Source organism: Periplaneta americana, chromosome 7 (genome assembly GCF_040183065.1).
Source record: "Periplaneta americana isolate PAMFEO1 chromosome 7, P.americana_PAMFEO1_priV1, whole genome shotgun sequence".
NCBI classification, from domain to species: domain Eukaryota; kingdom Metazoa; phylum Arthropoda; class Insecta; order Blattodea; family Blattidae; genus Periplaneta; species Periplaneta americana.
The window spans coordinates 40,351,863-40,374,203 of record NC_091123.1 but is presented as its reverse complement, the minus strand read 5'-3'; the positions used below and the strand labels follow the sequence as shown (position 1 = coordinate 40,374,203).

The window sequence follows — 22,341 nt, the reverse complement described above, 5'->3', positions numbered from 1 at the left end:
AATCATGAAAATTTTTCCAAATTTTTTTAGCTATTTCACTTATTCAGAATTTATATTTTCATACCCCAAATGGATTCAGCTCCATTCTGATTACAAATACTCGTATGTTTACACTTTTTAAATTAAGGCTGGAAGGGGGCGTGGAACTTAAAGAGCTGTCAAAATTGTTTTTCATCGAAGAATTCTTTTTTAAAATTTCTGATTACAAATCTAGTAACTTTCTGTTGGCTCCCTGAAGTTACTAGATGAATGTAGAGGAGGAGAATATTAATTTACATAAATATTCATTTTATTTTTAAATCTATTTTTCTGTGTTCATTTTTGTTGATTCAACACCAACTTTCTTATGCCAAATATTAATCAATGTGGATGAAATTTTTACTGCTAGTATTTATGAGGTAGCTGCATTTTTCTATGCATTTATTTTGTGAGAAATGCTGCTAGTTTATTTTATTAATATTTTTCTTAATGCTGCTAGTTTGTTTTATTAATATTTTTCTTAAGAATGCTGCTAAGAAAAATATTAATAAAATAAACTAGCTGCATTTCTCACAAAATAAATGCATAGAAATACATGCATAAATACTTGCAGTAAAAATTTCATCCAGATTGATTAATATTTGGCATAAGAAAGTTGGTGTTGAATCAACAAAAATGAACACAGAAAAATAGATTTGAAAATAAAATGAATATTTATGTAAATTAATATTCTCCTCCGCTACATTCATTTAGTAACTTCAGGGAGCCAACAAAAAGTTACTAGATTTGTAATCAGAAATTAAAAAAAAGAATTTTTCGATGAAAAACAATTCTGACAGATCTTTAAATTCCACGCCCCCTTCCAGCCTTAATTTAAAAAGTGTAAACATACGAGTATTTGTAATCAGAATTGAGCTGAATCCATTTGGGGTATGAAAATATAAATTCTGAATAAGTGAAATAGCTAAAATATTTGGAAAAATTTTCATGATTTTCAGTTGAGTCTTCCCTTAAATTCAATTCTCTATATTCCCCTTAAAATTCAAGGTAACTATTGACCATATAATAAGAAAATACATTAAATTTTATTTGATATGAAGTGACAAAAAAGTTGATTGAAAACGTAGAACTATTTTCTCTTTCCCACACTGTTAGTACGTATAAAACATAGGAAATAACAAGGTACTCCAATTGTAGGAAAATTTTATAGATAGCTGCCTTTGGAATGCAGTGACATACAAAGCTGCCATTTACTGCAACGCATGTTGACTATACCTACGGAATACTTGTTGGGAGCACTACGTGAAGAAGTGCATTATCCACGATACATTTAGAGCAGGAGTGGGAAGAAAACAATTTGCACAGATTTCGTATGAACGCAACCGGATAAAGGCTGGTTCACAATAAACCGGAAACGGAAACAACAACGAGAACGAGAACGGAAATATTGTTAAAACAAATGTATTTAAATTTGAGCATTCACAATTAACTATTGTGAACGCTCATATTTAACTACATTTATTTTAACATTATTACCGTTCTCGATGTCGTTTCCGTTCCCGGTTTATTGTAAATCAGCCTTAACATTCAGTTCATTAACCTCAAAACTGAAGAAGGGAGTGAAGTTCTGACTGTTTCTTGTGTGCAGTGACGGTTTAATATTATAGTGAATGTCTGAGATAGCAGAACGTCAATTTCCCGCTCTACTATACTGGTGAGCAAATCTAAAGCAACGAACATAATATAAGGTACAGAAAAACAGATACAATTTCATTCGAATTAAATCAATAGGCCTATAGGTAACATAACATTGGACACTTGATGTGGAGTAATGTCTGTAACAACTATATGGAGCTGTGACGAAAGATTATTTTCTGAAAGAGAGGATCTTCCTTTCGATTTATCAGCGTTCATTCTAGAAAAGAATTGTGCACAAACATATGTGAAGCTAAATATTTCTGTAAGAGTGGCAGCAAAATCTCTCAGACGCTTATATTTTACTTTACACAATTGTGCAAATAAATTCCTACCCATTAAATCTTTGCAGTTGATTTTCATCACTAAGTCTGTTTGTAGGTCAATAAGTTCACATTGCAAGTTAATTCTTGCACTGATTACATCTACAGAAAAAGGGTTGACAAACACTGTAAGATCATTCTCCATGTCCCTGAAACCGCAGAATCTACCACTGAATTAGCCACCAGCGTGACTCAGTCGGTTAAGGCGCTTGCCTGCCGGTCTGAAGTTGCGCTCGGGCGTGGGTTCGATTCCCGCTTGGGCTGATCACTGGTTGGGTTTTTTTCGAGGTTTTTCCCAACCGTAAGGTGAATGCCAGGTAATCTATGGCGAATCCTCGACCTCATCTCGCCAAATACCATCTCGTTATCACCAATCTCATCGACGCTAAATAACCTCGTAGTTGACACATAGTCGTTAAATAACCAACTAAAAAAATCTACCATTGAATTCAGTTTTCAGGTTATTCATAATAGCTATATACTTAACACTTTCTTACAAATTAGGCATTTTACACTCTCATCATCTTTTTACAACAGTTCCCATTCCACCAGAAATCTCCTTTTTTTTTGGAAGTGGAAGGTTTTGTGAAGACTCAAACTGTGCATAGCTACAGCACGAATGGCCGTACGAGCTCGTGCGAAGGATCTTGTATACAATGAGCTTGTATAATTTATTATGCATCAATAAATGCACTTATCTATCTATCTATCTATCTATCTATCTATCTATCTATCTATCTATCTATCTATCTATCTATCTATCTATCTATCTATCTATCTATCTATCTATCTATCTATCTATCTATCTATCTATCTATCTATCTATCTATCTATCTATCTATCTATCTATCTATCTATCTATCTATCTATCTATCTATCTATCTATCTATCTATCTATCTATCTATCTATCTATCTATCTATCTATCTATCTATCTATCTATCTATCTATCTATCTATCTATCTATCTATCTATCTATCTATCTATCTATCTATCTATCTATCTATCTATCTATCTATCTATCTATCTATCTATCTATCTATCTATCTATCTATCTATCTATCTATCTATCTATCTATCTATCTATCTATCTATCTATCTATCTATCTATCTATCTATCTATCTATCTATCTATCTATCTATCTATCTATCTATCTATCTATCTATCTATCTATCTATCTATCTATCTATCTATCTATCTATCTATCTATCTATCTATCTATCTATCTATCTATCTATCTATCTATCTATCTATCTATCTATCTATCTATCTATCTATCTATCTATCTATCTATCTATCTATCTATCTATCTATCTATCTATCTATCTATCTATCTATCTATCTATCTATCTATCTATCTATCTATCTATCTATCTATCTATCTGTCTATCTGTCTATCTGTCTCTCTGTCTGTCTGTCTGTCTGTCTGTCTGTCTGTCTGTCTGTCTGTCTGTCTGTCTGTCTGTCTGTCTGTCTGTCTGTCTGCTTTTACACACGTAAACTAAGTAATGGTACCAATGGAGGGAGGTATGCTCTGCGGACAGTACTGGGTGTTCATTTCAAAGTGTGTCATGACGTCACTGTTGATAAGTCAGCGATTTGAAGCGAGTTTCAGCTTTTATGTCAGAGAAGTTGCCTATTAATCAAGGCATTCAATCTGAACTTGAGAACGTGTACGGTATAACTTGAACGTCGTAGCAACAGATGGCGGTCTGTACGGTCTGTGTGCTACCATAACCTCTTTCGAACTGTTTTGTGAGGCCAAGTCGTAAGCAGAGTATTTGTTATCATCGTTTGCGTACGGCAACATTCCACAACATAAGTCAAATGCTCCGTGTCCATGTTGACTGTCGAAATTAATGTCAACAAATACGTAAGTAATCGTCTTAACCCTCTCTTCATATCTCGACAGTAAGAAAAAAACTCACCTCAGTATATGTTTCGAAACAGTTCACACTCCTGCCACTACCGGCGTCATCGTACGTATCGGTAAGTACTCTTCAGAATGAACGCCGTACTTGCTAGGCAACTTCTCTGGCAGATAGGTAATACACCTCTGCCGAAGTGTAGGAAGATTGAATTCTCTAGGCTCATCGACTAGCCACATGACGGCATAGAGCAAGCCTTGACACACTTTTAACTGAATACCCAGTATATCTACACCGCTTGAAGGTCAGGAATCACAGGGATTCACGAATCCTTATTTGCCCAGCGATTATTTGGAGTATAATCTTCCCCAGAACTACAGAAGGTTTCAAAATGAGAACAATCGCTTTCTATGGCCGTGATCTAACCTCTGATTTCCCGTCAGCAAGTTCACCGAATGCATTAACTCAGCAACGACTTGCCTTTGTGGGTTCACTGATTCGTATTTGGAGAACAAGTGTTGACATTTGTGTCAAAACCAGCGCTGGTGGATATATTTCCACTATGACCTTGTTACAGCAGAAAGTATCAATTGATTACGCATTAGTAATACTGATAAATCAATGGGTGGGCGCACAGAGAAAGGGAGTTTGATAACTTCCGTAAAATTTAATAGGCTTATATAAAACGTTGACTACATCCATTATCATTCACATAATGGAGATAATGCGACGCAGTAATGGAAATACGTTCAGTGGCCTGAACAATGCAATTTCCGTACACATGGGTCGGCTCGTTTCATAATCCATCTCTTTGAAGATTCATACCCAGCGTTGTTTACGGAAACATTGCCTAAGGTGTGTGTCATTAGAGATATTATTTACATATTACAAAACACAGACCAAACATTGCATTCATCATAAACGAGTGTTTATTCACTGACAACAGCAACTAGTGATTTAGTGAGCAATTGTATCTTTAGATTATTGTTTGGAAAATGTTGGTCACGGTGTACGCAACGGCTAAAGCGAGAGTAGCTACGGTCGTGGTTCCAATCCCGCATCGAGCATCGATGTTTCTTTCTTGTCTTGTGATGTCGTTTATCGTCAAAGGTGGAAATCCAGATAGATGCTGACTCCGTCAAGGATTCGCGCCGAGAGTGTTGAAGGAAAAATTAAAGAGAAAGATGGAAACTGATAAAAAATAAGGATACAGAAAAAGGTACAGAAAGGAAAAATAGAAACACAGAGAATAAAATAGAGAAATAGAGAATTAAAGAAGTGGAAACATAGAGAAAGAAACAGAGACGTAGATAATTATAGAAAATGGAGGAATAGAAACATAGAGAAGAAAAAAAAGAATTAGAGCTTTAAAGAAAAATGAAGGAATAGATACATGGAGAAAGAAGTAGGAAAATTGAGAAATATAAACTTAGAGAAAGAAATAGATAAATCAACAGTTATAAAGAGTGGAGTAATAGAAACATATAGAAATACATAGAGAAGTAGATAATTGGAAATGGAAATAGAGGAATACAAACATAGGGAAAGAAATGGAGAAGTAGAGAATTAGAGAAAATGGATAAATAGAAACTCAGAGAAAGAAATAGATAAGTAGACAATTAGAAAGAATAGATCCGATCCGCGGCGCTACATCCCGTGAAGGGCCTAGACCGACAGCCAGCTGCTGGCCTCAGGCCCACATGCCGAAGCAGAGGTGGACGATCATCCAACCAGAATGGAGGTATCGTGTGGTTAGCACGATGATCCCCCCCAGCCGCTATAGCTGGCATTCGCAAACGGATTTCGCTACCTATCGTAGCTCCCCAAGTGCATCACGATGCTGGGTGGACACCGGTCCCATACACGGGCCGAAATTTTATGAGAAAATTTCTTCCCTCATGAGGAATCGAACCAGCGCGAATTCCGTAACGCGAGTCTTAGATAGGATACCTTAGACTACTACACCACGGCTCGGGACGGAAGAAAATATACATGTAGAAATAAATGGAAAAGTAGGCCTAGATAGTTAGAAAAGGATATAGAGGAATACAAACATAGAGAAAGAAATGGAGAAGTAGATAATTAGAGAAGAATGAAGAAATAGAAATATACAGAAGGAAAAAGATGATTAGAGGATTAAAGAAAAATGAAGAAATAGGTACACGGAGAAAGAAATAGATAAGCAGATAATTAGAGGAAAATGGAGAAATATAAACTTAGAGAAAGAAATAGATAAGTCAACAATTAGAAAGAATGGAGAAATAGAAACATATAGAAATACATAGAGAAGTAGATAATTAGAATAGAAAATAGAGGAATACAAAAAATGGACAAAAGGAATATATAGAAAGAAATAGAGAAGTAGAGAATTAAAGAAAAATGGAGGAATAGAACCATAGAGAAATAAAAAGAGAAGAAGCGGGTTAGAGAAATATGGCGAAATATAAATATAGAGAAAGAAAAAAGAAATAAAGGACAATGGAGGAATAAAAACAAAGAGAAAGGAATAATGAAGTAGAGGATTGGAGAAAGATAGAGGAATGGAAGAATAGAGAAAGAAATGGAGTAGTAGTGAGTTAGAAAACGAAATAGAAAAATTAAAACAACGAGAAAGAAATAGAGAAGTAGGGAATTAGATGGAATAGAAACATAGAGAAAGAAATAGAGAAATGGAAAAGCAGAGATATATGAATAAAGAGGGACATTGACAAAGAAACAGAGAGTTTGAGAATTAGAGAAAATGGAAGAAGAGAAACATAGAGAACGATAGCGAAATGAAGAAATGGAAACATACAGAAATAAATAGTAAAGTAGAGAATCACAAAAATAAATGTAGAATAAAGTCATAGAAAAAGAGAAAAAAGAAAAATAAACAGAGAATATAAAGAATTGGAGAAAGAACAGCTAGACCTACTTATTTTAAATTAATTGACGGATATTCTTGATATTCAGGAGTATTCAAAGAGTATCTTAGTCACTTTATGGGAGAATTAAGCTTATCAATTATTTATCACTTCTACTAAAAACGTAACGGGTTTCTATTAGAAAGAAAACGTAACATACAATAAGGAGATATGTTTAAAGTCATTTCTACAGATTTTATATGATTCTCCTGCTTTGTGCATATTTTTCTTTGTCAGTCAAATGATATTTATCTCTTAGATTTCAGTGGATTTATTTATTTTATTGGATTATTTTACGACGCTGTACCAACATCTCAGGTTATTTAGCGTCTGAATGAAATGAAGGTGATAATGCCGGTGAAATGAGTCCGAGGTCCAGCACCGAAAGTTACCCAGCATTTGTTAGTATTAGTATTAGTATTTATTTAACCTGGTAGAGATAAAGCCATCAGGCCTTCTCTGCCCCTCTACCAGGGGATCACAACTATAATATGAAGAATAAAATTACAATTAATATTAAATTTACAATTACAACTTATTGAGTTGAGGGAAAACCCCGGAAGAAACCTCAACCAGGTAACTTGCCCCAACCAGGATTCGAACCTGGGCTACCTGCTTTCGCGGCCAGACGCGCTCACCGTTACTCCAAACGTGTAGACATTTCAGTGGATTTCAACTACAAAGGATCATTCACATCTGTCATTCATTGCCGTCAAGGATAAGAATGTAAAATCTAAATGGAAGTTCCTGAAGGAAACTTACTCCAAATTTTTTTTTTCAGAAGAAATTATTCGATATTTCATTGCCTACCTATGCTCTGTATAAAAAAAAACTTTCACAATATCTGTATTGAATAAGTATCGGTAATAAGCAGAAAAGTATATTCTATTATCCATGTGCTAAAAAGGATAAATGTTCATTTCCCCTCTTGCTTAAAAGTCCCTTGTGCAGATACTTGTATTTCCCTATTTTGACTATGCTGACATTTTACTGACTGACCTCTCCAGCGACAACAAAACGAAACTTCAACGTGCTCATAATTTGTGTGTACGTTTTGTAAGCAATGTTCGTAAATATGATCATATTACCCCATCCCTGGAAGCAATAGGTTTGCTTAAACTAGATAACAAAAGAAATTTACATTCACTTCTCCTTCTCTTCGAAATCTTGAACTCTTCTATTCCTTCGTACCTGTCGTCCCGCTTCACATACCTTTCTTCCCACCACAATCTGAACACACGCTCTCATCATGAAACAATACTAACAATACTAGCCCATCGCACCTCCTCATACTCATCCTCTTTCACAATAGCCCTGCCAAGACTCTGGAATTCGTTACCTGCTTGCATCAGGGACTGTCAAAATAAAATTCAATTCAAACGCAAACTTACTTGGCACTTGGTCAGTAATTGATTTCTTGAAAATAGTTTCCTTAATCTATCACAAAATATTTCAATATCCAGTAATTTCATCACTATACAATTTTGTTATTCTAGGTTTAATTTGTAATTCAGTAAATATAAAATATTCTTTGTTTTTTATGATAAATTATCTAGCTTTAATTAGTCAGGTAATCTTTTCGTACTTTGATTTTTATTGTAATTGTAATTGTAAATTTAATACTAATTGTAATTTTATTTGTAATTGTAATTGTAAATTTAATACTAATTGTAATTTTATTCTTCATATTATAGTTGGAATCTCCTGGTAGAGGGGCAGAGAAGGCCTGACGGCCTTATTTCTACCATGTTAAATACTAATAAGTAACGTCACAGAATTATTAGTGTCTCAACATTTCTCTCTCTTTCTCTTCAAGTCTGCTAATTTTAAGAGGAATTCAGACTCTCTCTATATTTCTTAGGTCTAATATGTTTCATAATCAAAGTGACATATGTATCACAGAAATTTTGAAATATGCAACTTTGGGCATAGTTGGTGCAGATGATTTTTTTCTCAGGAGAGAAAGTTTCATTATAAAGTACACTTGTTCTTCTGCGGTTAAAGTGTTTTATTGTCAAAAGTTGGTCGAATACGTGCCTCGTTGTCGGTAAAGGAGCACCGGGTCGCTAGCCTGCTTGTTGTGTAATATCGCAGAATTATAGGCTAGCAACGCCGGGCGGCAGTGGTGTGGGCACTTTACGGCGTCGCTACGGTGAAGTGTGTGGAATCAGTATCATTTTTCCTTTTTTTTGCGACAAAACTCCAATTCTATTTTATAATTTCACTCAAGGGCAAAATATTAAAGTTCGAAGAAGCGCACAGAAGATGATGTATCACGTTACCTCAATGAAAACTTCGCGCTCGCGGGAGTTGTTATCTGAAGTGGACCCAAGTTCACAGGTCGTAAAGTTGGAGCGTTTTGCATGTGTTGGCTGCTGCGAGCTGGAAGGCAGCGCCGGACACATTCAGTGCACGTATGCCTCACTTTGCATCCTAATTCTGTTCTTCCGCTTAGGCAGAATTAGGCAGGAGCATGACAGCGTGAAAATGTGTTCGGATTTGAGAAATCTAATGTTTGAATTCGCCTCCTCGGACAGTAAAGCACTTCTGGAAGATAAAACGAAAAAAAAAATCACCATACAATTACGCTTTTACGAATGATCAGTAAAATTACAATTACTCGTAATAATAATAATAATAATAATAATAATAATAATAATAATAATAATAATAATAACAACCTACAACTTACTTACAAATGGATTTTAAGGAACCCGCAGGTTCATTGCCGCCCTCACATAAGCTCGCCATCGGTCCCTATCCTGTGCAAGATTAATCCAATCCCTAGCATCATATCCCACCTCCCTCAAATCCATTTTAATATTGTCCTCCCATCTGCGTCTCGGCCTCCCCAAAGGTCGTTTTCCCTCCGGTCTCCCAACTAACACTCTATATGCATTTCTGGATTCGCCCATACGTGCTACATGCCCTGCCCATCTCAAACGTCTGGATTTAATGTTAATAATAATAATAATAATAATAATAGCGCTACTACTACTACTACTACTACTACTACTACTATTGCTACTATTACTACTACTACTACTACTACTACTACTACTACTACTACTAATACATTTATTGAATTCTTTAAAATTATATAATTTATAATTAGCTCACTTCCGAAAAAAAAACTTGTGCTGGGGAGTGTTCTTGGAAACGTGAAAGTAAAATTAGCCTATATGCATTAAGCTTATTAAGATAATATGTGTATAAATATGAAAGATCGTACATTACAAATGGAAATAATAGTACATTATGCAACGAGCCTATAATGATAGTAATTAAGACGGGAGTATGTTTATTTATGAAACGAGCGCAAGCTCGTTTCATAATTTTCATACGAGCGTCTTAATTACCATTATAGGCAAGTTTCATACGACTTTTTATGCTCGACCATATCTCTAACTTGAAATTATTCAGAAGTATTCATTTTATTTATATCTGACAGAAGATCGGAAGTGACCTTGTTCATAGCTCGTAAATTGTGAGATGTACGCAGACGCGAAAGTATTGATTTTTTCCGAGGAACAATAATGTCATTGACCTTGATGTAATGTAGGCCTAGAGAATAACATGAACTAATTTTGATATAACCTGGAAATTGATTTAGAATTGAAAAACGACAAGACAAATTGAATTTATTTGAATATTATTTACAAGTAACGCTAATTATTATAGTAACAGAACATAACTTTCTGCGACAATATAGTATTTCCAGCCTCCGTGACGTTTCCCTCGTTGTCTTTCGATTGCATATCCGAGAATAATCGAAAACCTGAACTTTAATGAATAGGTGTACTTTAATGACATGCATTAAAGGACTGCTACCAGGTGTATAATTACTACATTTCGGCATGGTCGAGCATAAAATTAATTATAATATAGGAATTCAGGAAATATTCTTAATAGTATATTTTTTGTTTGATAAAGGCTTGCTCACTTTTTTTAAAGACAAAATCGTTAATTAATTTCAGTTTAGATAATTATTAATGAAATAAATATATAGCCTTGGGCAGAAATTAGAGCTATGCCTCAGACTACATTCGGTATTACACTTAGGTTCAATTAATAATAATAATAATAATAATAATAATAATAATAATAATAATAATAATAATATTAATAATAATAATAACAATAATAATCCGCGGCGCTACAGCTTATGAAGGGCCCAGACCGAGCAGCCGGTTGTTGGCTTCACGCCCACATACCGAAGCGGAGGTGGACGATCATATAACCAGAATGGAGGTATCGTGTGGTTAGCACGATGATTCCCACAGCCGTTATAGCTGGTTTTCGCAACCGGATTTCGTTACCTATCGTAGCTTCCCAAGTGCATCACGATGCTGGGTGGGTACCGGTCCCATACACTGGCCGAAATTTCATGAGAAAATTGCTTCCTCATGAGGACTCGAACCAGCGCGCATTCCGTAACGCGAGTCCTAGGCAGGATTCCTTACAGCATGACATCACGGCGCGGGACTTAGGTGCAATTAGTGGGAGATAATAATAATAATAATAATAATAATAATAATAATAATAATAATAATAATTTTTATTGCTAGAATGAAGATACATATTTTTTTTATAAAATCACTCTAGCATCCCCAGAAAGAGTACATACTCGTGCTTAGGGAGCATTCCATAAAATTTTAAATAATAGTAAGTAGTAAATTTATGAGCGTAATTACAATGTAATATTTTTGTTCCTCCTGCACAGTTAGCAGATTGTAATATAGACTGTTATTCGGTCCAACTCTTCATTAATTGTAAAAATTTCAGCAAACAGATTTCTTAATTGAATTTTGAAGATAAACGAGTTATCAGATGACTGAAAACAAGTACATGGGAAGAATAATTATAAACGGAAAGGAGAGAGAGATGTAGGCAGATCAGTAAAAAGATGGAGGAATGTACTGTGAAGAAAGAACGGGAATATGCCTAAAACGTGATGCAAAGTAGAAGTAGAAAGTACAATATATAAGGTATGTAAACTCGTTCATCGCATGAATATAGAGATCCCTAGTTTAAAAGAACGTAGTAATGGGAATTAAGTGGAAAGCATCAGTCTCCGACCTCATTGTTCCAAGAGAAACTAAAAGACTGCTCTCATTTGATAGAGATTGATCCACTAAAATGATAAATTATTGTAGTTCAACAGTCTGAGGGAAAGGATCTTGTCAATAGAATGCGTCGTCGGACCAGAGATTTATTTTGTCATTAGAGATGAGCTTGGTCTTCAGAATAATCCAGTTAACCCCGTGTCCTCATCTGTAGAATAAATCGTAGGCCTAATATTGGCGTTCTGTTTCAGAACACGAGTTTAAAGAGTTTTGAACTTAAACCACATAGAATATAATTTTATATTTCAGTACTAAGGTATAGATTAATATTAGGGCTTACGAATAATGTATACTGTAACAGCCTCTCCTGTAACTCAATGCTAAAGCGAGGTTTAAAGTTTCACGAACACGGGATTCGATTCCCGGTGCTCTGTGAAGTGACACTTGGATTGGAGTGGAATTTACGGAGGGGGTACTATAGTCCAGTACTGCGACCTGATAAGGTCTATTGCTCTAATCCTCTAGTGGCGCATTCCCAAACCTACACCGGCTGACCACACTGAGGTTCCCTGTGTACCCAGGTTTCGAGAAGGCAACCTCACTCGTCCCTAGGCCAGCACCCTCAGTGCATCGCCAGCCGGCGATCGGGGAATGATACGGAATGATAACGAAACGGAGAAATGGTGACGGAATGATGTAAATGTCTAATATGGGAAAAAACGGGAGGGCCCCGAGAAGAACCCCAACTGCGACCTTTTCCGCCACAAATGTCACTATGGATTGTCCTGCAATTCTAATTGATAGAGGAATAAAAATTAATATTCTGGTATTTGCCGATGATATGATTGTAATGCAAGATACTGAAACAAAACTACAAAAAGCAGTATATGAACTAAATAAAATATACGATGAAAGAGTAATGGAACGGAGAAAAATTCTCTCCGGCGCCGGGATTTGAACCCGGGTTTTCAGCTCTACGTGCTGATGCTTTATCCACTAAGCCACACCGGATACCACCCCGGCGTCGGACAGAATCGTCTCAGATTAAGTTCCAACTCTTGGGTTCCCTCTAGTGGCCGCCCTCTGCACTACGTCATAGATGTCTATGAACGTAGGACCGAAGGTGCACTCGTTATGAGTGACTAGTTGGCCGGGATCCGACGGAATAAGCGCCGTCTTAAATAAAGAAGTGATTTACGCGTATCATATATATTATTTTAATCTACCGAAGTACATATGATATTTCCATGCAGATATTCTGCGTCATCATACGATGAAAGAGTAAGGGAACGGAGAAAAATTCTCTCCGGCGCCGGGATTTGAACCCGGGTTTTCAGCTCTACGTGCTAATGCTTTATCCACTAAGCCACACCGTTCCATTACTCTTTCATCTTATGATGACGCAGAATATCTGCATGGAAATATCATATGTACTTCGGTACATTAAAATAATATATATAAATAAAATATGTCAGAAGCATAACTTTAACATATCAAATACAAAAACAAAAGTAGGCATTTCAAGGCAAAGATACTGTAAGATCTAAGATTGAAATAGATAATAAAGCAGTACAACAAGTAACAAATTTTAAGTACCTGGCATGTGATGTAAGGATAATGACATAAAAATAAAATTACAATCATTCCAGATAGTATGTGGCACAATTAATAGAACTTTGAAGAATAAAAGCAGAAAGGAAACAAAAATGAAATTCTACAATGTAATGGCAGTCCCTACTCTTTTATATGGAAGTGAAAGTTGGGTTACAACAAAACTGAAGTTAGTAAAATACAAGCGGCAGAGATGAGATTCTTGCGGAAAGTAATAGGATGCAAGAGATTAGATAGAGTTAGAAATGAAAATATTAGGCAGGAACTAGGAGTATACCCACTTATTGATAAAATAGACAATTACAGACAAGATTGGAAATTACATGTAGAGAGAATGGACGACTACAGACTTCCTAAGAAAGCAACACATATTATAAACCAAAAGGACGAAGAGATCAGGGACGACCGATGAAAAGATGGAGAAACCTTTGAAGCCTGAACGGGCAATTGCCCATACCATGAAGTGAAGAAGAAGAAGAAGAAGAAAAAGGAGAAGAAGAAGAAAAAGGAGAAGAAGAAGAAGAAAATCCCAAACCTGACCGGGACCCGAACCCGGGCCGCCTGCGTGACAGGCTGAAGGCCTGACCACTCAGCGCCGCAGAGGGGAAGTGACTCTTAAGGCGGACAAGATCGTAAGGATATACATTTGTCCGAGGTTTTCACATTTCCCTTAACATTATGAATTTAAACTCTCTAACAATCCCTTTTTCATATATCCTTCTTTGCATCTAATTATTTCTGTCATTAAAATTTTTAGATAATTTGTAGAAACAAAAGCCGCCCTAAATAAAAGTTCGATAGATCGGCCTACTAATCAATTCATAAAGAATAATAAGTAAACAAAACAATTTTGTGACACTTGGAAAGAAAAAGAAAAAACATTAAGATAAGAAAACGTAGGAAATCATTTACAATAAAAGTTTTGTTGGGTACAAATGATTACTAATTATAGATAAGGATGATTTTAACACGTGAGATCCTATGGCATCAATCGTTGCATCAGAAATTTTATATTGTTTAAGTTGATTTAAAGTTCCACGTGGGATCGTGCCACGGGCACCGAACATGAGCCCAAAAACTGTCCAATGTGTAATGTGGTATTGTGCTCCAAGATGCTGACAACAAGGCTCATATATGACTTGTTTTTCACGACACACCTCTTGTGGCTGTTGCTCATGCATCTCAAAACGGATTGTGGGATCAAGAATGACACCCTTATCCTTCTGCCGATCAATTATGATGATATCAGCACGTCTAGTAGAGCCATCAGAAGAGATGCAACCAACCTCCTCATAAACCTAATAGGAAGCATTCTGACGGATTGAAGCTGCGATGAGAGAACGAACCGTATTATGTCTGTTGATTCGGAGCAATTCTCCATGATGGCAGAAACCCAAGACGTGAGGAAGCGTTTCTTGCTCGTCGCATCTTTTGCAACTAGTAGAGTCAGAAAGTACCCAACTTCGGGTGGCAACGCCGTGCTCATTAGGCAACTTCTCTGCTTTGTCCGCGTGGTACGTGGCCTACTCTCCAGGCGTGTAGTCTTAGTGTGCCGATCGATCAAAGGGGAAAGTAATGCTTGAAGTGTTCTTCGATATCCAGTACAGATGAACAAAACTAATTGCCGCTCTCGCTCGCTGTGTTCGTTGCATTTGTCTTTCGAGTCTCGTCTCGTCATTCTCGCTGCGCTTCGAGTCGTAATTCTCGAAATAGAATTTGGTCGGCGTGGAAGGAATTCGTAACTTTGAATAATATAGCTCATTGAAATAAATAAAATAAATGTTTAAATGAGACAAAAAGACAAAACAGAACAGTATCATAGCTGTCAAAATGTTCTGGCTCTATTATATGATATTACCTATGGTTATATAAATAGAAAAAAACAATTCTCAAATAAATTTGCATTTCTAAGAAACATAAAACATAACATTAATATATTTTTACTTGAGATTGCACACTTGATCTGCACTGTATCTCCGGGCTGAAAATCAACCAGAAGGGTATCCCAATTATATTATTTTTACCTTCTTTTGGTTTTATGCATAGATGGCACACTAAAAATAGTCTACTACTACCACCACCACTACTCTTATCAGAAAAGAAAGAAAATCAGTCTCCTACAGAAGGTTTATAGATTTTCGCTTCTCAGCTACGAATCTAATCTGTATCATTTGGACTTATTCTGCCACTTGAGTCACAGCAGATGAGCGGTTGTATAAATAGAATCATTAAATGAAAGTAATAATTAATATCGAATGAAGAGAAATATTGTAAAATTGCTGTATCATAAATTCGGGACAGGGAATGTCACCTAGAGGGACTGTGAGTAAGCTCCTGAAACTGATTAAAGTTTTAGGGCTGTTTAATTAACTTCTCCCTTTCAGCGTTATAGAGAGAAGCACAATGGATCTATTGAGACAGAAATAATTAGAGCTAATATTAACACGCCTGTAGTTTCATTCAATAATTATTGTATTCCAGGTTTTAGACGAATATTGTGTAACAGGACTTCCATGATGTGGAGTTGACAACACTACACCGGGACTTCCCCTTCTTAGAAGACTAGAGTGTTAAAACGATCAAAATTATGTTTGTTTTTTTCATAATTTTATGCATTTGTACAACGTGTACGTAAAATAATGTAACAAAATAGGCTAACATAAAATATCTAACAAACTAACTAGCCTTACTTCTATTGTTTTGTAAGATTTTGACAAAAGTTAGTAGATTTTATAATTTGTTGTCCAGTATAAGCGTCTAGTGAGATGTACTGTCTGGTACATGTACAGTCTTAGAAAAACGTTTTGTCGCACAATATAAGTTCCAGAAAGGAGGCAGTGTGCATGATCATACATATAGCGAAACAAAACTAATTTTATTACCTCAACTAGTCCTTCTCTTGTGACTCAGTTCGCTCGTCCTTCGCTCATGCGCACTGCCTCATTTCTGGAAGTTCATTTCATGCTTCAATATGAATATTTTATTTACTTTTGTAATATAAATAGATGCAATGCATTTAGGTTTCTATGTATTTTATAGTGTTGTTCAGGCTACTGAAGATGAAGCAGCAAGCATCGAAATATGACAAAACTTTTTTTTAAGGCTGTACGTATCAGCCAGAACCTCAATCAAAGGAAACATGTTTATTGTGGATAAAAATAATTTTAATATGATTATAAACTCGATATTCCAAACTAAGTTTCTAACTTTTCACATATATAAATTACAGCATCTGTATGTATGTATTTATTAACACTACAATTGGGTATACACACGGTGGCAGTGATATATAATATACAATAATACCATTATAATGCTCCTGCATTCCACTGAAGGATCTTAAGGTGTTCAGATTAATCCTTAAAAGGACAATTTCTTGGCTTTCTCATTTTCTTTGCCTTATTATAGATCATTTTGCACGAATGTTTTTAATTACTTAATCCATAGTTTTGTTCACCACTTTCTTGTTTTTCCCACAGTCAATGATAGTAAATATCATGTACTAGCCATTAGACAAATAAATAAATAATACCATTATAATTCTACAATAATTACAGCAATAAAATAAAAATAAAAAAATAAAATGAAATAAACCTAAATTTATTTCTAACTATAAATAAATAGATGCAATAAACCTAGGACTATAAATAAAAACTATTCTATAATAACGCCTACAATAAACAAAAGTAATCCTAACTTATACGTACTTCTATTTCACCCAACTATTACCAATTTAAGTAAATATATATCACCTTAATTAATTACAAATCAACTTAATTAAATATCATCTCAATTAATTACATATCACCTTAATTTATTTACATATCAACTAAATTACATATCATCTTAATTAATTACATATCAACTTAATTAATTACATGACACAACTTAGATATTTACACTGCACCTACAATCAGTCTAATCTTCTCAACCTTTCCTTAAATCTATTGATTTTCAGAGGACCACCCTGAAAGATTGCCGCAGGTAAGCTGTGTCCTGAAATATTACGATTTAATTCGTATCACAATTTAATAAGAACAACAATAGTGGAGATAAAATGCAGGAAAAGAAATACATAAATTTCATCTACTCCTAAATTATGTGTTCTGAAGGCATATACATCATTATAGCACAGTACTTCTATTGAACATAGAAATTTTCTTCTTCGGAAACATTTTCAAAGAAAAATAGGTACTGTCGTTAATATTACACGTTCCGAAGTTTTTGCCTTACACCGTTTTATACTCTAAATCCCCGTGGAACGAAATAAATTGACATTTCTCGTGTTACGGAGCAATCTAAAAAGAATAGCGCTGTTTAGTGTCCATCAAACTGCAGTCGACATGGCAGCTGATGTTAAGTATCGGAAACATGAAACGACGATGAAAGGTGTGAAGGCTTTAAGCTTAGTGGCCATAAAAAATCTGCGGTAGAAAAATCCTTACATAGAGCCAGCGCTCGTCATAAAAGTTGTATTAATAATTACCACGGCCGCCTAGTGATACATCAAACTCAGTATGAGCCTTGTATGGCTCGAAATGGATTATTTATCATTTATACATGATACGAAGTCCTGAGTCCGAAAATAGGGTAGATGCAATAAATAATATAATAATAATCATGATGATAATAATTTCTCCGACGAAGATACTAGTGGAAACCACACACAAAAAAGCAATTTTTTTTTATACTTAACGAGGAAAAGCACAGAAGAGAATTCCATTGGGTACTGCGCAGTAGCCAGAAAAAGGTTGATAACCAGCATTGTTGGGATCTGAATTTACATACCAGCGGTATTAGAGAACCCTTACTTTTTTGTTTCTCATTATATGAGATATAAACAAAAAATATTGTCACGTTATAACAATAAATTTCGAGAATTTTATGAAAATACTGCACGTATTCAGTAAGTCCGATAACGAAAACTTGGATCTGGGACAATCCGCTTGTTTTTTTTTTTACGTATTACTTCTTTTCCGTGTTCAATTTTGACGGGAAGCTTCCGGAAGTTGTTTATAGGCCTATAATACTGGGTGTTCATTTCAAAGTGTGTCATGACGTCACTGTTGTGAGTCAGCGATTTGAAGCGAGTTTCAGCTTTTATGTCAGAGAAATTGCCTATTAATCAAGGCGTTTAATCTGAACTTGAGAATGTGTACGGTATAACTTGAACGTCGTAGCAACAGATGGCGGTCTGTACTGTCTATGTGCTATCATAACCTCTTTCGAACTGTGTCTTGCACGGCCAAGTCGTACGCAGGGTATTTGTTATCATCGGTTGCGTATGACAACATTCCACAATAGAAACCTACATAATTTATCTATGCCCTGAGGATTAAACTCGATCCGTGATAATGACTTCATGAATACTGGGTGTTCAGTTCAAAGTGTGTCATGGCTCGCTGTATGCCGTCATATGGCTAGTCGATGAGCCTAGAGAATTCAATCTTCCTACACTACCGCAGAGATGTATTGCCTATGTGTCAGAGAAGTTGCATAGCAAGTACGGCCTATCTAATGTGAACAAGAGACAATGTGTCTCTTGTTCACATTAGATAGGCCTACTGTTCTTTTGTCTTGTCAACAAGTGAATGCAGCTGTGTATTAAAAAAATTAATAAATATCATCCAAGTTATTATTACAACCGAAATTAATTTAATTTTGAACAGTATTTCTTAAAAGCGAAATGAATGTTACAACAATTTAATCTTGAAACTTACTTCCGCACAGGAGTTTTAGTTGGGGAGCAGTATCGTTATAAAGTTGATCATTGCGTGGATGCATTTCTAACTAATTGGCCACAATTCTAGCAATTTGCTCGATGAATATTCTCAGAATTGTTAACAGTCAAAGTCAATATTTTCTTCTTCATATGACGAAATACTCGTAATACAGTACATGTTTTTAGAATTCGTCATAATTAAAATTTTGAAATACTAAATACTTAAATTTACAAATTCCTCTGCTTATTTAGGCTCGGCAAACAAACCAATGCCGTTGTGAACGAAAATCAATTACTGGAAGCTCCCATTCAAAATTTAACACAGGATATATTCCCACTGCAACTGTACTAATAGAAAAATGAAAGGATTTAGTATAACGATTTCTTATATTGACGCCAATCGATTTTAGTCGCGTTTCCGGAAACGCTTACGTTATATTCGAAAAACTCAACAATGTAAACGAGTCTATATACACAAGGGATTCAGCATAAATACAATAACCTACTTGGGAGATTTTATTATAATCCACGGGGAAGCCACCGGCGTAGCTCAAACAGTAGCGCATTTACCTACAGGTCCGGGACTGCGCTGGGGCGCGGGTTCGATTTCCACTTGAACTGATTACCTGGTTGAGTTTTCCAAGGGTTTTACGAACTGTAGGGCGAATGTCAGCCAATCCATGGCGATTCCCCGTCCTCATATCGCCAAATACTATCTCGCTATCACCAATTCCATTGACGCAAAAGAACCGAGTATTTGATACAACGTCGTTAGCGGACAGGCATGTAGTTGATTTCGTATATAGGCTATTTAAACGTTAATTAGTTATAAACGTAAGAAGGAAGTTAGCTAACGAGGTACATAGGTACCTATGTAGTAGTGAAGTAGGAAGGAGGTTGTTAAAATAATTCATCTACTTAAGTAGGTGAGCAGCTAGATAGATAGATAGATAGATAGATAGATAGATAGATAGATAGATAGATAGATAGATAGATAGATAGATAGATAGATAGATAGATAGATAGATAGAGTGGAGTAACGGTCAGCGCGTCTGGCCGCGAAACCAGGTGGCCCGGGTTAGAATCCCGGTCGGGGAAAGTTTCCTGGTTGAGGTTTTTTCCGGGGTTTTCCCTCAACCCAATACGAGCAAATGCTGGGTAACTTTCGGTGCTGGTCCCCAGATTCATTTCACCGGCATTATCACCTTCGTTTCATTCAGACGCTAGATAGATAGATAATAGATAGATAGACAGACAGACAGATAATAGATAGATAGGTAGATAGATAGATAGATAGATAGATAGATAGATAGATAGATAGATAGATAGATAGATAGATAGATAGATAGATAGATAGATAGATAGATAGATAGATAGATAGATAGATAGATAGATAGACAGAGGATAGATAGACAGACAGACAGACACATATGCTTATTTGAAAGAGGCGCACACCGAAACTAGAGGTTACATTCTCTGCTGCAATGATAAGTTAGTTAACTCAAGTTAGTGAATTGTTTCGCTGGAAGGAGGCAGATGTTGGTGACGTTACTTATACTACGTGACGGTTCATGCACGGTGGTCCAAAACGTCGTGCACTGCGGTTAGATAGATAGATAGATAGATAGATAGATAGATAGATAGATAGATAGATAGATAGATAGATAGATAGATAGATAGATAGATAGATAGATAGATAGATAGATAGATAGATAGATAGATAGATAGATAGATAGATAGATAGATAGATAGATAGATAGATAGATAGATAGATAGATAGATAGATAGATAGATAGATAGATAGATAGATAGATAGATAGATAGATAGATAGATAGATAGATAGATAGATAGATAGATAGATAGATAGATAGATAGATAGATAGATAGATAGATAGATAGATAGATAGATAGATAGATAGATAGATAGATAGATAGATAGATAGATAGATAGATAGATAGATAGATAGATAGATAGATAGATAGATAGATTATTCCCCTTGTTCTCCTTTAATTCATTAATTTATATGGACCTAGTACATACTCCTATACATAAACTTTGGCATTTCACAAATTAAGCATCGTCAAAAATCGCAGCCTTTTGATATTATCTTCCCCTTGTTCTCCTTGCATTTTTCTTGTTCTCTTTGTACTTCCCTTGTTCCCCTGGTTCTTCTCGTAATACCTTTGTTGTCTCTGTAGTCCCACTTTTGTCATCTTCCCCTTGTTCTCTTTATATTCCCTTTGCTGTCCTTGCATTCTCATTGTTTTCTTTCTAATCACGTTGTTCTCCTATTCTTCCCCTTGTTCTCCTTACGTTCCCCTATTCTCTTTGTAGTCCCCTTGTTTTCTCCTTTTCCCATTGTCCTCCTTGTATTCTCTTGTTCTTCTTATATTCCCCTTATTCTTCTTATAATCCATTATTTTCTTTGTATTCCCCTTGTCCTCTTTGTATTCTCCTTGTTCTTGTATTTTCTTTGTTCTCGTTGTCTTCCTCTTGTTTTCCTTGTCTTTACCTTGTTCTCGCCACCGGCGTAGCTCTGTCGGCTAAGACGCTTGCCTGCCGATCCGGAGTTGCATTCGGGCGCGGGTTCGATTCCCGCTTGGGCTGATTACCTGGTTGGGCTTTTTCCGAGGTTTTCCCCAAATGTCAGGTAATCTCTGGCGAATCCTCGGCCTAATCTGGCCAAAATATCATCTCTCTATCACCAATTCCATCGACGTTAAGTAACCTCGTAGTTGTTACAGCGTCGTTAAATAACCAAATTAAAAAAAAAAAACCTTTTTTTCCCTGAATTTCTCCTTGTTTTCTACTAGTTATCTTTGTATTCTACTTGTTCTTCTTGTCTTCCCCTTGTTCTTCTTGTCTTTCTTCGTCTTCCCCTTGTATTGTTATTGATCTCTTTGTAATCCTCTTGTTACCTTTGTATTCCCCTTGTTATTCCTGTGTTCTCATGTTCTCTTTGTTTTCTCTTTGTTCTCCTTGTATTCCCTTATAGCTGAAGGATGTAGTTGCATTTTTATTTGACAGTCAATTTCTAAGTTATTCCTCCCTTACCTAGTAAGAAGAAAATGTAGTTCTACGTCAAAATCCGCCGCTCTCGGCGGGGTTTGAACCCACGAAGCTCGGTTCCAATGACAAGCATGATAACTTAACAGTTAAGGTACGCGTTCAC

General features: G+C 35.7%; 1 protein-coding gene across 1 annotated transcript in view; it reads right to left on the bottom strand.

Moving 5' to 3' along the window:
* LOC138702764 (uncharacterized) overlaps positions 1-22,341 on the bottom strand; it is a 485,562-nt gene that overhangs the window by 129,346 nt on the left and 333,875 nt on the right. The window lies entirely within an intron of this gene.